Below are 5,000 nucleotides of genomic sequence, written 5' to 3'. Positions count from 1 at the left end.
AGGAAGGGACAGAGGGAGAAGGAAAAGGAGGAAAGACGGCAATAGAGTAAGGGAGGGAGAGGGAGAGGGAAAAGGAGGAAAGACGGATATAGAGGAAGGGAGAAAGGGAGAGAGAGGAAAGACGGAAATATTGGAAGGGAGAGAGGGAGAGGGAAAGAGAGGAAGGAGGGAAATAGAGGAAGGGAGAGAGGGAGAGGGAAAAGGAGGAAAGACGGAAATAGAGGAAGGGAGAGAGGGAGAGGGAAAGAGAGGAAAGAGGGAAATAGAGGAAGGGAAAGAGGGAGAGGAAGAAAAGACGGATATAGAGGAAGGGAGAAAGGGAGAGAGAGGAAAGACGGAAATATGGGAAGGGAGAGAGGGAGAGGGAAAGAGAGGAAAGACGGGAAAGGAGGGAGAGAGGAAGAGCTGGAAAGAGAGGAAAGACGGAAATAGAGGAAGGGAGGAGGGAGAGGAAAAGGGAGTGGAATGAAATGGATAAGGAAGGAGGGGGAGGAGGGCAAGAGAGGAATGACGGGATTAGGGGAAGGGAGGGAAAGGTGGGAAGAGAGGAATGGAGCAAATAGAAGAGAGAAAGGTGGTGGGAATAGGAGGAGAAGTGAGGATTGAGGGAAATATAGAAAGTGGGAAGGAGGGGGGGAAGAGGAGGGAGTTTCCTCTCCCTCTTTCCCTCTGATAAAGAACGAAGGGGGGGGGGGGCTTTTGGGTAGAGAGAGAAGAAAGAGAAGGAGAAGACGAAGATGATAGAGGATGAGCAAGAGAAGCAGGAAGATAAAAAAGGAGGAAAAGAACCAAACGAAGAAGAATTAAAAATAATAATAATAATAATAATATGAAAGAAAAGAAGCAGTAAACCAAGATAAAAAAAACGAAAAAAATGGGCAAAGCGAACGAGAAACAGAAGAAACCAAAGTAGAAGAAAATGGCAGAGTAGAAGAAGCGACGCGACGCACAAAAACCTCCTCCGGCGACTTGAATTAAGAGCCCCGAGACGCAACCCTTTGATGTCTCCCTGCCCCGATTTGGGTCCCGGCGCGGCTGGCAGAAGGCTGGCGTCGCCCTCATGTTTATGGCGCAGAGTGCAGCGGCGGGGAGACGTCAGGGCCCGCGGCTGTGACGTCACCACCAGCTTGAAAGTCCCCCCCCCTCCCCCCCCCTCCATCTATCCCACCGCGTGCCACCAAAGATCGACGTCTCCGAATGCTGACATCACGTGACAACAAACGCGCATGACGTCAGAGAACCGCGCGGGATGGGAAGGGGGGGGATGGGGAGGTAGAGAGGGATGGGGTGGGAGGGAGAGGGGGGGACACGCTGAGACGGTGCGATATTGATAGGACATAAAAAAAAAAAAAAAAAAAAAAACGAGAGAGAGAGAGACGGTAATATGAGTGAGTGGCGGTCATGAAGGATCGGATTAATTAGTAATGTGATAATTGGGAGTGATGTGTCTGAATAAACAGAAATGGAAGCCGAAAAAAAATAAAACTCGGTTAAAATGCTTCGAATTACTGTAATGGTTCTTGTTGCGGCATCGTAGTAAAAACATCAATAGAACAATAGGGCTAAATTGAGTATTAAAGGACGGAGTTGATAATTCAAGAGAGATAAGAGAGGAGGGAAAAAAAATCATTTTAAATATGGAACGATGAAAATATAAATAAAAATCAAGATTTCTCTGAATGGGGGAAAAAAACTATTTATTGGAGTTAGCGTAAGTAATGACAATGTAAAAAAAAGTACACAGAACTGGTGAAAAGAAAGCGAGAGATAAATTTAAAGATAAGAATATTAAAAAGAGAAGAAGAAGAAGAAAAAAAACTCCCACACACATATACCCCTCCTTCTCCCCTCTCCCCCCCCCTCCCCTTCTCCCAGCGTTGCTCCCCTCTCGCTTACCTATCTAATGTCTCCCTTGCTCCCTCCCCTCCCCCTTGTCTTTATGAACCTCCTCTCTCCCTCCCCTCCCTCTCCCCCTTCTTTTATGAACCTCTCTCCCTCTCCCTCTCCCTCCCTGCCCTCCCCCTTCCTTTGGCAACCTCTCTCCCTCTCCCTCTCCCTCCCTATCCCCTACCCCCTTCTCTTAATTTCTCCTCACCTTCTCACATTTTCCCTGTTTCCCCTTCGAGTCCTCCGTCCTCCCTCCCTCCCTTTCTCCCTTTGGTTAGCATCTGTCTTCACCCTCGCCCATCCTCCCTTCTTTTCTCTCTCTGCTTACGGCTTTCTCCCTCTCCCTTTCCCCCACCTATCTCTCTCCCTCTTCGCCTCATCACTCGTTTTCTTAGTCTACTTCTTCCCCTTTTTCCCTCGCTCCTCGTCTCTCTCTCCTTCATTCCCTTACTCCCCCTACTGTCTTCCTCTGGTCCCTTATCCCCAATTTCTCCACTCCCTCATTCCACTCTTTTTTTACCTCGTCCTCCTTAACTCCTTCCCTCCACCTCCACTCCCATGCTCTCACTTCCTCACTCCTTTTCCCTCTCACCCTCCACTCCCTATCCCCTCACCCTCACTTCTCCTCACTCTTCTATCCTCTCCTCTCCTTCCAACTCTCTTCCTTCGCTTCCCCTCCCACTTCGATCCCCTTACTTCCTTCTCCTTCTTCACCCTCACCCCTCACTTTTCCCCACTCCTCCTCTCCTCTTCCCTCACTTCCCCTCACTCCTCTATCCCCTCACTCTTCTATCCTCACACTCCTCTCCTCTCCCTCTTCTCCCCTCACACCTCACTCCTCCATTTTGTCACTCCCCTTTAATCTCCCTCCACTCCCTTCTCCCTTCTCCCCTCACTCCCCCCCTCCTCTCCTCTCCCCTCTTCCCTCACTTCTCCTCACTCTTCTATCCTCTCCCTCTTCTCCCCTCTGACCTCACTCCTCCATTTTGTCACTCCGCCTCATCCCCTCCACTCCCTTCTCCCTTTCTCCCCTCACTCCCTTCCTCTCCTCCCTCTTCCCTCACTTCCCCTCACTCTTCTATCCTCTCCTCTTCTCCCTCCTCACCTTACTCCTCCATTTTGTCACCCCCCTCTCATCTCCCTCCACTCCTTTCTCCCTTCCTCCTCACTTCTCCCTCACTCCTCTATCCCCTCACTCTTCTATCCTTTCACTCCTCTCATCTCCCTCTTCTCATCTCCTCCATTTTGTCACTCCCCCTCTCATCTCCCTCCACTCCCTGCACTCCCTTCTCCCTTCTCCCTTCTCCCCTACCTTCACCCCTCTCCCCTCGCTTCCCCTCACTCTTGTCCTCTCCCTCTTCTCCTCTCACTCCTCTCCCCTCTCACCTCACTCCTCCATTTTGTCACTCTCCCTCTCATCTCCCTCCACTCCTTGCACTCCCTTCTCCCTTCTCCCCTCACTTCCCCTCACTTCCCCTCACCCCGCACACAGAAACTCCGGAGAACTCACCTACGACGCCCCTGGAAGCATGTGGAGCTCTTTGTCACATCTGAAATAAACAAAATAAAAAGAATTAATTAACGTATTACTTGTCTTTCGTGTTTTCTTATTTATTTTCTTCTTATAGTAATTATGGTGATGAAGAAGATAAAGGAATAGAAAGGAAGAAGAACAAGGACGAGAATAGGAAGAACAAGAAGAATGAGAATAACAAAAAATGATTAATAACAACAACAAAGATAATTGCAACAATGTACAACAGGAACCAAAATCAAGGATAAAATGATGAAAATATCTTAGCCAACAACAGTGTTATCTGAAGCAAATGCAAATTTTATAACAAATGTGTTGCATCTTAGTTGGAGTAATGTTTTGGACTAATTATTCGACATCAAAGAAAACTCTCTGTTTCTTTCTTTCTTTCTCTCTCTTTCTCTTTCTTTCTCTCTCTCTCTCTCTCTCTCTCTCTCTCTCTCTCTCTCTCTCTCTCTCTCTCTCTCTCTCTCTCTCTCTCTCTCTCTCTCTCTCTCTCTCTCTCTCTCTCTCTCTCTCTCTCTCTCTCTCTCTCTCTCTCTCTCTCTCTCTCTCTCTTTTCTCCTTTCATTAACGTCATGTTCAGTATCACCTTCCTTCATCTTTTTCATAATCGTTATTTTCATAAGCATCTTCTTATTTTTTCCTTATCCTTATGTTGAAAAAACATGGTAGTGATGGTGATGACAATAATAATAGTAGTGTCCTTATGTTCAATGATAGCAACTGTAATAGCAATGATAGCATCTATAGCAATATCAACAGTCATAATTTTAATATCAATATCAATATTAATATTAAGAGTCGTTGGTATAGTGAGTCAGAACACAGGTATTAGTACAGTGTTTGGGTATCATGGGCATTTATATAGTGTTCATGAAGATTCGGCCAGTTTGTTAAGATGGTGCGAGGGTCGTTCTAATGAATATTCGTATCCACAGACATGCGTGTGAGTGTGAGTGTGAGTGTGTGTGTGTGTGTGTGTGTGTGTGTGTGTGTGTGTGTGTGTGTGTGTGTGAGTGAGTGAGTGAGTGAGTGAGTGAGTGAGTGAGTGAGTGTGTGTGTGTGTGTGTGTGTGTGTGTGTGTGTGTGTGTGTGTGTGTGTGTGTGTGTGTGTGTGTGTGTGTGTGTGTGTATGTATGTGTGTGTGTCTGTGTGTGTGTGTGTGTGTGTGTGTGTGAGAGTAAGTGTGTGTGTGTGTGTGTGTGTGTGTGTGTGTGTGTGTGTGTGTGTGTGTGTGTGTGTGTGTGTGTGTGTGTGTGTGTGTGTGTGTGTGTGTGTGTGTGTGTGTGTGTGTGTGTGTGTGTGTGTGTGTGTGTGTGTGTGTGTGTGTGTGTGTGTGTGTGTGTGTGTGTGTGTGTGTGTGTGTGTGTGTGTGTGTGTGTGTGTGTGTGTGTGTGTGTGTGTGTGTGTGTGTGTGTGTGTGTGTGTGAGTGTGAGTATGTGTGCCTGAGTATGTGTGCCTGAGTATGCGTGTGTGTATGTATGTGCGTGTGAGTGTGCGCATCTATCTATGCGGTAGATAAGCAATTCTAGACTAATAAATATGAATATATAACTGTGAATATACACGTCCGTA

General features: G+C 47.1%; 1 protein-coding gene across 2 annotated transcripts in view; it reads right to left on the bottom strand.

Moving 5' to 3' along the window:
- The window catches only part of LOC113815096 (ataxin-1-like), a 228,853-nt gene that overhangs the window by 82,360 nt on the left and 141,493 nt on the right, over nt 1–5,000 (bottom strand). For both annotated transcript variants that reach the window (XM_070132967.1, XM_070132968.1), the window contains one exon: nt 3,398–3,437. The gene's annotated coding sequence lies outside the window, so the exon portion shown is untranslated. The remainder of the gene's footprint in view (nt 1–3,397; nt 3,438–5,000) is intronic.

This window comes from Penaeus vannamei, chromosome 18 (assembly GCF_042767895.1).
Source record: "Penaeus vannamei isolate JL-2024 chromosome 18, ASM4276789v1, whole genome shotgun sequence".
Classification (NCBI taxonomy): Eukaryota; Metazoa; Arthropoda; class Malacostraca; order Decapoda; family Penaeidae; genus Penaeus; species Penaeus vannamei.
This window is presented reverse-complemented; position numbering and strand designations above follow the sequence as displayed.